A 12,434-nucleotide genomic window follows, 5' to 3' on the forward strand; every position below is an offset into this window, starting at 1 on the left:
TCTCCCCACCTATACTCTCCTCTCCACCTATCTTCTTTTCTCTCCATCTTCGGTCCGCCTCCCCCTCTCTCCCTATTTATTCCAGAACCCTCACCCCAGCCCCCTCTCTGATGAAGGGTCAAGGCCCGAAGCGTCAGCTTTTGTGCTCCTGAGATGCTGCTTGGCCTGCTGTGTTCATCCAGCCTCACATTTTATTATCTTAGATTCTCCAGCATCTGCAGTTCCCATTATCACCAATCTTAGAAGTGGAACTGAGTACGATTATTAAAAGTTGAGTGACAACAATCTATATTCAGCTGAGGTGCAGATTTGTACACCCTTAACAGATATACAACACCCTCATGATAAACTCATGTAAACCATCGGGGTGTCCAGTCAGAGTTCCAGATCATCTCGGCCTATGAGATTCGAATTTGAGGGGAGGAGAGCGAGAGGGAAATGGTAATAATGGTGATATCAGTGACCATGGATAATGGTGTAAATGATTATAAAGACTATGTAAGCAACTGGTACAACATAGACAAAGTTAAAAGAAACTTGGGGAGATGGAGTGTAATATAACTCACATACATTATGATAACTGATCATATGACTTTGACATCAGTAAGCCAGAAGACACAAGTCTAAAATGAACATGTGAAAACAGAGGTCTTAGACTGTACACTGGAGACTTAAATTTGATAACCAACTGTGAACCAGTAGTAAATAAAGGAGTGTTAGTGTACTCAAGGAGTTGAGGCATCTTACATACAGAGAATGAGCAAGCTGCCTCACGGACTGTGTCTATGTGCACAGAAACCCATAATGCAAGATACTCCAATATTTCAATAGATAGCAGTATCAGTTTAAATTACAATGCAACCTCCAAGAAACCCGATGCCCACTGACTCTTCATGTCTGCAATTCTACACTCTCCTGAGCCATATTTTCCTTATTTTCTTTGTTTGTGCAACATTAGAAAGGCCACCATTTATTGTCTATTCTCAATTGCAATTTAGAAGGTAGCTCTGAGTTATTTTCTTGAACTGCTGCATTCCATCACACAGAGTGCAGTTAGAAACAGCAATGAATTGCACCCAGAAGGCCTCATGGAGGTTCAGTTGCATAGAAAATTATGGAACAAAAATAAAGGGTGAGGAGGGCTCAGCAAAGGTTATGAAATTTTCCAGAACAAGTTATAGGACAGACAGAATGGAAAGCGACAAGAGTCTAACTTCAGGCCCAGCAGATAAGTGGACAACTATGAGAAGGGGGACAGTCAATGGAGAATTGAGGGTGTTGTACTTGAAATGTATGCTGCATTTGAAACCAGGTAAATGAACGGTAGCACAGATTGAAATTGGCAGGTATGGGTGTCACAGAGACATGGCTGCAATGGGATCCGGGTTGGGAGCTAAATATCTAAGGAGACGCATCCTATCGAAAGGACAAGCAGAGGGACCAGAGTTAGTAAGAAATGAAATGAAATTGGCAGCTAGAAGTGATATAGAGCTGGAAGGCATTGAATGTGGGTAAATTTGAGGAATCACAAAAGAGAAAAGATCCTGATGGGAGTTATGCTGCAGTAGCGTGAATATGGGGAAGAAAATAAATCAGGAGGCAGTAAAGGCATGGAAGGAGGCCATTATTACAATAATCGTGGGGAACTTGAATATGCAATGGGTTGGGAAAATCAGATTGGTGGCAAATCCCTAGAAAAGGGATTTGTAGATAGTCTACGAGATTTTTTTGGCACAGCCAACTAGGGAACAAGCAATTCTGGGATTGGTGATGTATAATGAGGCAGACTTGGTTAGGGAACTTAAGATGAAGGAACCCCTTTGGGACAGTGACCATAATATGATAGAATTCATCTGGCGATTTAAGAGGGAAAAGTTGGAATGAGATGTCATGATATTACAATTTAATAAAGGAAACTTCATTGGCACGAGGGCGGAGTTGGCCAGAGTTGATTGGAAAGGGTGCCTAACAGGGAAGAGGCTGGAGCAGCAGTGGCAGGAGTTTCTGAGTGTAATTCAAGAGGCACAGCAGAAACTAATCCCTAGGACGAAAACATTACTAAGGGGAGGATGAGGCAACTATGGCTGACAAGCGAAGTCAGGGGCAGCATAAAAGCAAAAGTAAAAGCATACAATGTGGTAAAGATTGATGGGAAGCCAGAGGTTCTTTAAAAACCAGCAAAACACAACTAAAAAAGCAATAAGGGAGAGAAGATGAAAATGAGGGTAAACCAGCTGGTAATCTAAAAGAAGATTGAAAGACTTTTTTAGATAAATGAAAAGTAAAAGATAGGCAAGAGTGGACTTTGAACTGCTAGAAAATGAGGTGGGAGAAGTAGTAATGGGAACATCGAAATGGCAGAGGAACTGAATAGGTATTTTGCATCAGTTTTTATATTGGAACACACCAGCAGCAAAGCAGAATTTCAAGAGGCAGGGGGCAGAGGTGGGTGTAGTGGCAATCACAAAGGAGATGGTGATGGGGAGGTTGAAAGGCTGAAGGTGGGTAAATCACCCAAAACAGATAGAGAATATCCCAGCATTCTGAAAGAGGTAGCTGAGGAAATTGTAGAGGCATTGGCATGATCTTTCAGCTACTGCTGGAGTCAGGGACGGTCCCAGGGGACTGGCCAATGGCTGATGTAATACCCGTCTTCAAGAGGGGAGAGAGACAGAAGACAGGAAACCATAGGCCAGTTAACTTGACCCTCAGTCGTTGATAAGATTTTACAGTCCATTATTAGGAAAGAGATTATGGAAAACTTGGAAGTGCTTGGTAAAATAGGGCCGAGTGGGCATAGCTTCATCAAGGAGGGGTCATGCCGAACAAGACTGTTAGGATTCTTTGAGAGGTAATGAGAAAGTTAGACAAAAGAGAGTCAATGGACATGATCTATTTGGATTTCCAGAAGGCATTTGTCAAGGTGCCACAAAAGAGGCTGCTAAACAAGACAAGAACCCATGGTGTTAGGCTTAATGTGCTGGCATGGACATGGGATTCGCTAACTGGCAGAAGGCAAAGTGTAGGAATAAAGGAGTCTTTTTCAGGATGGCAGCCAGTGACTGGTTGAGTTCAGCAACATTCAATGTTGGGACCAAAACTATTCATATCATACATTAATGATCTGGACAAAGGAATTGAGGGCATTGTTGCTAAGTTTTCATATGACACAAAGGTAGGTGGCGGGGGGGGGCAGGTAGTGTTGAGGAAGCAGGAAGGCTGCAAGAGGACTTAGACAGATTAGGAGAGTGAGGCAGATGGATTATAATGTGGAAAAGTGTGAGACTATGTACTTTGGTTGGAAGAATTGAGGTGCAGTCTCGAGTTCAGAAGAATGAGGTCAAGAAATATAGCAGCCATGCTGAAATGACAAAGCTGACTTTCTGTGATGAACAGCCTAATTCTAACCTCTATCTTTAGATCTTATTGGGTGCCACAACCTTAGAAGTAACAGATGAGACCAATGCAGGATACTTACTCCTTGACCATCCCACAGCATTGAATCTCTCTGTATTTTGCACTGCTCTGGGACAGCTACAGCTGGACAACTCTTTCACAGCTATGCCTTTCTGCATAGAGGGAACAACATTGGGGATATTGAACAAGGAAAGTCAAATATATCAATATGACTCCAATGCCACGTATACCCATCGATCCTCTGCTTGTAGATAGTACAGCAGGCTCTCGGTGCAGACCTCTATCCACTTGATCTCATCTGTGATCAATATGTGCTGTTAAATGGTGTGAAAATGCAATTGGGTCCTGTATAAAAAACTCACAATGACATGAAATTTAAAACCAAGACCATTTTTATGCTTAAACTGAGAGTCACATATAATTTCATAATCGTTCTCTCAATCTACTTTCTTCTTTCTCTCCCTCCTACTCCATCTTTGTGCAATACCTGGTTCTCAGTCTGGGGCAGAGGGAGCCTGACTATCAGGGGGTGTTTTCTTTAAAGTGTAATAATAGGCTGAGGGGGGACCTGACTGAGGTCTTTAAGATTATGAGGGGAATTGACAGGGTGGATAGGAAGCAGCTGTTCCTCTTGGTTGAAGGGTCAATAGCTAAGGGGCATCATTTTCAGGTGAAGGGTAGGGAAGTTGAGAGGGGATTTAAGGAAACAGGTGGTCGAGGGTAGTAGATGTGGCAAACTTCACAACCTTTAAAAGGCGTGCTTCTGTGCTTTATGACTCTATGCCATCCAGGAGGGTACAGGGGGAGCAGGCCATTTCTTTCCAGAGGTTGGGGGGAGGCTCAAAGAATCTACAAGACATGAGCAAGAGATGGCATTGTGGCCAGTAATTTAAAGTGGTGCGCAATGAGTGTGTGTGACAGCGGGCTTAATGTGAGAGTTGCTGGAAAATGAAGAGTGCTGCTTACCCATTGGCAAGACATGGATGTTCCCTGTAAGAAGGATCCCGCTCCTCTCCTGCAAAGACCAGAATTCTCTCCTTGCACGGCGGGAATGACACAGATGTCCAGCGCCCCTCAAGCCGTACAGGCTCTCTACCCTGTTATGGGCTGTTTCTCTTGCATTGAAGAAAGAAAAAGGAATGAGTAAGATTGCACTGGGTGGCAGGACAGTTTATGCTAGTGCATGGAGAGGAAAGGTGGGGCAAGCTGCACCAAAGAACTGATGAGGCAGCACCGAAGGCATGCAGTGAAGTGGCGTGGGAGGTTACCTTGGGGGACACTGAGTGAGGGAAGATGTTACATACAACAGTGACTGTGATGGTGCATGAACCTCATCAGGAGTTGGGCAACAGCAGAGATAGAGTGAGTGAGAGGTGGCAGACAGGAATGTGGCACCTATGCTAGCAGAACAGGGATTGCTTTTGCTCTTCTTGCTCCCTTGTTGGCCATTCCTCCACACTCTGGAGATGGTACTGACCTGTGTAGTAACCTCAGGCCAGGCTGTCAAGGTCTGGTGGCACAGCTTCCTCTGGCAGTTCCCCAGGAAGATGATATGTCTTTGTTGCACCACCCCATCCAGCAAAGCCTTCAGATCCCAGTTGGATAAATGGTGGTATCACCTTCCTCTTCTCCAACATGCTCAGAATCAGACTTTGACCGAACAGGGCAGCTTTGGAATGTTCATTCAGGCACACAACAGGATGTGGCACAGTCTCAAGAGATGCCAGAGATATCTGCTGTGGTGGGTTGTTCTGGAACAGAGCATGAAAACCTGGGATGGAAATTGGATATGAGAGATGCCATGTGGGTGACGTAGGTAATTAGTAGAGTGAGTTTGGAAAGACAAGGCAAGAGAAGCCCCTGGCCTTGCAGCAAGAGCCTTCCAATAAATTTTAACACAGTTCAGACTTGGTCAAAAGGAGGTACAATACAGTGCAGTAAAGCTGCAAGACAGGTACACGCCTAGCTGTAATTAAACCACGTTCCTATTTTTCATAATTTATATCATTTTATAACCCTAACCCTAACCCTAACCCTAACCCTAACCCTAACCCTAACCCTATCGCAGGTACACGCCAAGCTGTAATTAAACCACGTTCCTATCTTTCATAATTTATATCATTTTATAATGTCCTACAATATTATACTTCATTTCTATAAATATTGAAAATCTGTTTTGTCTCACTATATGCAACAATGTTTAAGTCAATCAGTTTTTTGCTTGTTAATATTCAAATGTATCCAATGCTCAGATAAACCAAATTATAAAAACTGAAAGACCCAGCCGTGTACAAACCTTCATTATAATATCAGGTTACATTTATCTTGTGTTTTGATATTCCAGATGTCATTTCAGGGTTTAATACATTACAATTACAATGTATATTAAAGGTGAATATCTAAATCGTGTAAGTTGGAGCAATGTCGAATCCCAGGATGTGACTTTCAACATTGAAAATGAGGAATTTCAGTCTAAAACAATTGGCCTGAAAAATCAAACCTGACTGGTATTTCTTTTAAGTTTCTTGTTTTATCTTAGATGTATGCTGTATGGTTTAATTGAGAACAGAATGAATCTTGCATCCTAGGCCTGTGCTCTTGTCACAATATTTGCAATTACACAAGTCTTGGCACTTCAGGGGACAGGCCTATTGCCACTGGATCACATTATTTGACAGTTTACATTGTTACCTTGAAAGGCCAGTTATCACAGCTGATCCACCCTGTCAAGGTTCTTCCTGACAATGATTGTTTTAGTGATTCATCTTCGAGCCCCAGCCCTTCCTTATTCATATGGAGTACCAAACTCCCTGCGTATTTCTAGGTCAGGCTTCTGTCACTTATGTCATTTCCTTCTGGCATGCTGACAAGGAATCCACAAGGCAAGGGTCAAGCTTCCCTTTATTGGCCTATCTTTCAGTTTATGGGTCAGCCTAAGTGCTACTAACAGTCCATTATCAGCTCCTTCAGATTTGTCTGTTGTGGAGTAGCTTCTTCTAGAGGTGGAGTACATTTTCCTATCTTTTTCGGGAAACACAAAACACACTTGTCTGGCAATCCCATTGCCGCTCTGTTGACTGGAAAAGAATAATTGCCTATGCATCCTGGCTTTATATCAGCATCACTTATTGTTGTCTGTCATTGGGTAAGATATGAAATATCAATTCCTCAGCTGCAAAGTGAATGGGAGGGAGAAAACTCCAGATAGTAAAGGGCTGTGACCTGGAAGGAAGTTATGGTAATTTCACTGAGAAAATTCCACTAATGTGCTGAGCTTTCCTTTTTAAAGCTACCGTTCCTTAAAACACATCATTGCATGTTTATGCAATGACTTTTAAATATGAAATGAGGAGGGGACTACAAGAGAATTACATTCTATTATAAGAAATAACTTTTTTGTATTCATTCATGGATATGGGCATCCACACATATTGCCCATTCCTGCTTGTACTTGAGAAGGTGGTAGTGAGCTGTCTTCCTGAACCGCTGCAGTCTGTTTGCGGTAGGTACCCCCGCATGCCACGAGGGAGGGAGTTCAAGGATTTTGACCCAAGGAAGAAACAATGATAGATTTCCAAGTTAGCATGGTGACTGGCTTAAAGGCAGATTTACAGGTGGTGGTGTTCCCACATACAAGCTGGTCTTGTCCTTCTAGATGCTAGTGATAGTGGATTTGGAAAGTGCCGTGTGGGACCCATGGTGAATTACTGCAGTTCATCTTATGGATAGTATGAGTTACTATTACTGAGCGTCAATTGGTGAAGACAGCAAATATTTGTAGATGTGCCAATCAAACGGGTTTTTTAGATAGGCTTCTTGAGTGTTGTTGGAGCTGCACTCATCTCGGCAAGTGACAGCAGTCCATCAAACTCCTGACTTGTGCCTTGTAGATGTTGGAAAGGATCTAGGGAGTCAGGAGATGAGTCACTTGCTGTAGTATTCCTAGCCCCTGACCTGCTTATGTAGCCACTGTGTTTATGTGAAGAGTCCATTTCATTTCTGGTCAATGGTACTCCCCAGGATGTTGAAAGTGCGGATTTAGTGACAATCACGCCAAATGAGAGACATCTTCAATTCGAGAACTTGTCTTGTCTTCAGATGATGTCAACAGCATAGGGTTTGCTTCTCATTCCTTCTGAGGATTTAGAACCTATTCCCTTGACTCACCTATGGGAGTGAAGGGGAAGGCCCGAAATGTCAGCTTTTGTGCTCCCGAGATGCTGCTTGGCCTGCTGTGTTCATGCAGCTTCACACTTTGTTAACCATTGTATTACTGTTATTTTTTGCTTAACTTTAAGGTCTAACTTTAACCTCTCATCAGCCACACATACCCTTATATGCCCTCCACTGATGGTAAATGGGAAAGTTGACATGGCAGAAGAGTTTGGAACTCGTCCCTCGCTGTCCATCTTAGCTTACCCAAAGTTAGGCATGGAAAGGTCATCACAGAAGCAAGGATCTAATTTAAATACTGAAGCCCCATTCTAGTCTCATCATCAGGATGCTGACATCATTCTACTACGAGCCAACCAAAAGCTACCAGCTAAACTACTGGTAACAGCATTGTAGACATAGAAGGCCCATGTCACTTAACATATTACTTACTTTTGATTGGCTCCAAAAAGATCAGGTGGAAAGAACAGCGGACCTTCTTAATGAGGCCATATAGCCACTGAGCTTACCTTGTTCATTTACTCACTTCTGACTGTCTAGCCAACATGGAATTTGCACTTTTTTCTTTTTTCTCCTTCCTCACCCTGAATGTTCGCTTGGAACGTGTTCCATCACTAATTTCTTCTAGTTCTGGAAAAAAGTTATAAAACATTATGGCCAGTGTTAACTCATTCAAAATTCATCCACTTTCGTAATTACATTTGGGTCCAATCATTCTGTTTCTTTCTCCATAAGATGCTGTGTGATCTGCTGAGCAATTCCAGAATGTTCTGTTTTGTTTCCTGTCCCGTCATCTCTTTCCCACCCTGGCATCACTGTCCTCATGCTTAATGGTTCTTCAACTGTTCCACACTCCCTGTACAAGCTCTCTTTAACATACTAACATAGATTTTATTTAAGCACCAAAATTTCTTCTTCGGGTTTACAATTATTTGATAAAGATTGCAAAGGAAAATGTGCAAGGAGGTAAAGAAAGGTATCCCATCAACGTAGCTGATCCAGTAGTATCAATGTATCTTGGGAAATTATGGCCTGGATTTTGTCATCATCAGTGAACTAATGTGGAATTGTTAAGGAACAGGTAAGGAGAGGGTGAAAGGTTAGTGAGGAGAGGTGGCAATATGGAAGAAGCAGATCAGCTGTGATCTTATTAAACAATGAAGCAGCCTCAAGGAGGCAAGTGGCAGACTTCCTAATTTGTAGATTTGTATGTTTCATGGAAAGGGGTTTTAATTGGTCAACCTTATTTCAAGGCCCCTTTTGAAAGCATTCCATATTCTGTCTCCACACAACTAGAGGGAAAAATTAGAGTATGAGAGAAAGCTAACAGGAAACATAAAAATAAATCATAAAAGTTTCTTTAGATATGTTTATATTTTTATGAATAAAGTATATTTTTGCAAATAAATTACTTACTTTTTGTCATTATAGTCTGCGAGGAATGGAAAGAGTGGCTGGTCACAGTTGGACAGCCCTCCACTTTCTGCTGCGGACTTCAACTATTTACATTGATGTGGCTGGACGACATGGAGGGGCTGACAGCAACTGGGTGGCATGTCCAGATTCCTGATGGAAACTGTTAAAGTTGCCAAGCTACATGATGTCTTCAGCATCCCTGCAGATGGACCGCAGCATGAATACACCTGGTCGCGTCCAGACGGGTATATCTGCACAAGGTGAGATTTCCTGTTTGTGTCCCAAATGTTCTCCATTGACATCAAACCAGTGTTCTTCTCTGACCACCCCCTCCTGCTGGCCGACTGGCACAAAAGGATGATTAGTGGGCTGGCAAAGGAACATGGAAGCTGAATGTGAAACTACTGTCCCCAGAACACATTAAAGAGCTCAAAAGGGATTACACAAGTTGGAGAAGCATGAAACCACTCTTTGTGTCCCTAGCGGGTGAGAAATGGCTCAGGGCAATATCAAGAAGTTTTTCCACCTCAGAGGTGTTCAGATGGTAAAATCTGTCCAAATTCCAGAAAAGCATGCAGAACCTATTCTGCTGCAGATGATGGGGGTGGATGCCACAGAGGATCTCGAGATGGTGAAGAACCAGCAAGCCTCACTCTCTGCCTCAGAGGCCTTCAATATGATCTCCCAGTCCAGGGTCCACATCAGGTCTGCACCGTGGTGCAGGATAGGACATTCTCGTGTTTCTTCTTCCAGAATGTGCATAGGGAAAATTCTGAATGATTAAGATGGCTCGGTGACATCATCTCATCTGACATCCTGAGGATCAGTAAATCCTTTTACACCAGGCTACACTACACATAGCCCACAGACAGTGTGGCTTTCCAGTTGTTCCTGAAGGTGCTGGGAATATGGTTTGGAGGGGCCAGTGTGTGCACAAAAACTCGGGAGGAGCATATTGCAAAGGAGAGGCAAGAAAGGTGCAGCACCGCTCCCTCGCTATTGCAGGTAAAAACTTGGTCATCATGTGCGAGGTGCTCTCAGTGTTGTATGTGGCGCAGGTCTGGCCTCTTCCCCGAGGCTGTGCCATTGCAGTCACCGTATCCATCTTCCACTTTAGCTGGAGGTCAAAGATGGACTGTGTTCACAGGTACACCATGTACAAATCTCTAGATAAGTCGTGGGGGGGGGGGAAGTGGAGCTGGGGAAAATTATACCCAAAAGCACCCTCACCCTGATGGCTACCTTTGTGTGCAGCTACATCAAGCTGTGTGGAAACCCTCAGTACGCAAACGCCAACTGTCTCTACACACTGAGGTTCTACCTGTCCCCAGTGTTGCGAAGGATGTGACTGGCCTCGCTGCCATGGAACGGTCCAAGTAGTTGCACCATTCCTTATCACTTGCCCCTTGTGGAAAAAATTGCAAAGGAACACATCTTTGACCACAAATCCATCAGGGAGTGGTCAGCACGCAGCTTCCTCAAGACCCTGCAGGTAAAGGAGAGGATGGATCCTGTCAGGTTGCTCCCTGAGCACTCTGCCAAAGTAATTTGGTGTCGTCACCCGCACTTTCCACAAGCATAAAGACATCACTTGGCCGATGGTGAGATCCTTCATGTGTGTCCGGACTCTCTGCATCACCATGCGCTGCTCTCAGAGCAGCGATGAGGGGGTAGACACTGTCACACACCTCCTGCTGGGATGCACCTTTGCAAAGGAAGCCTAGAGAAAACTGTAATGGCTTTTGTTAGCGTTTGTCCCACAGAGCTCTAAGATGCAGGACTCAATGCTCTCTGGTATGTTCCCTAGGATGCACACCAAGACAAACATCCATTGAGAGAAAGATGCTTTTTGATCTGCCCGAAATCTGTTGGTCTTCCAAAGCAAGGAGTTGGCCTTGACTGGGCATTGCAGACCGGCAACAAGACTACGTCCTGAGGGGGCAGTAAAGATTGGTGCAGCTCCTGCGAAAGGCTCAGTGGGGACAGATCACTGTCTCAGGACTTTCTGCCAAAGTACAATGGGGTCTGTTCAGTTGCTAAACCCTCTTGTTACCTCAAATGTAAATGTTTGTAAACAGTGCCCTGCATAAGTAAGAAAATGCTTTTGACCTTTGCAACCGCAGGGAATGGCAGATCCAAGGTCTGTTTCTCCTTAATATGCAAAGACTGTATTGCTCTTGTCCCTGTGTATGTAAATAAAGTTATTTTTATGAATGAAGTATATTTCTGCAGTTAAATAAAAGTCTACCAGGAATAGAGAGCAGGAGTGAGAGACCAGAGTTTGCTGACTATTGGAATTGGTTTTGTAATCAGTTCCTGGACTGCTGCCTGAAGTTGATAAGGTTTGAAATGTCAGGAGAACTCAGCCACGTGGAATGGTCCTCCTGAAATGTATGGGAAATCGAAAACACTTGCAATGTCCATGCTCACTCCACATGCACAAAGTATTTTCAGCTGCAACTCCTGGTGTGCCGTATAGAATGCCCAGAGCTGGGATGGACTCACTATGGAGCATCCGTGAGGCTCAGAGTGTTATGGATAGCACATTTAGTGATCTGGTCACACCACCAGTAACAGCTGCACAGACAGAGTTGGGTGACAACTAAAAAGATTGAGTAAGCATGGTCCGGCACTGCAGCAGTCTCCTGTGGCCCTTCCCTTCTCAAACAGGTTTGGATACTGTTGGTGACGTGGCCTTTCAGGGGAAAGATGTTGCAACAGGTCATTTGCACCATGTCTGGCACTGATGTACAGCAGGCAGGGTTGAAGTGCAGGCAAACAGTAGTGATAGGGGACTCTATAGTCCGGGGCACAGAGAGGTGCTTCTGTAGCCACAAGTGAGATTCCAGGATAGTGTGTTGCCTCCCTGCTGCCAGGGTAACGATGTCTCTGAGCAGGTACAGAATATTTTGAAGGGGGAGGGCGAGCAGCTAGAGGCTGTTGTCCACATTAGTACCAACAACAAAGGCATAAATAGGGATAAGATCCTGCAAAGGGAGTTCACAGAATTAGGTAGGCAATTGAAAAGCAGGACCTACACGGTTGCTTCCTGGGCCATTTGCCAGACTTTGCATGGTTATTCACAAAACAGTAGGACATGGTGAATGGTGAGTCACAGGAGCAGCGTGTTATTATTCCGGGGCATCTCAATATAAAAAAAATGAATACGTGATGGGCGTTTTGAGCAGCATTAAGGTACACAAGTCCTCAGGGCCTGATGGGATCTATCCCAGAATGCTGAGGGAGGCAACTGAGGAAATTGCTGGGGCCCTGTACAAAATCCTTGTGTCCTCTTCAGTCGTAAGAGAGGTTCCAAAGGACTGGTGAAAAGCCAACATTGTTCCTTTGTTTAAGAAGGGCAAGAGATATAATCCAGGAAATTACAGGCTAGTGAACCTTCCGCCAGTGGTAGGGAAACTATTGGAGAA

This window comes from Stegostoma tigrinum, chromosome 11 (genome assembly GCF_030684315.1).
Source record: "Stegostoma tigrinum isolate sSteTig4 chromosome 11, sSteTig4.hap1, whole genome shotgun sequence".
Classification (NCBI taxonomy): domain Eukaryota; kingdom Metazoa; phylum Chordata; class Chondrichthyes; order Orectolobiformes; family Stegostomatidae; genus Stegostoma; species Stegostoma tigrinum.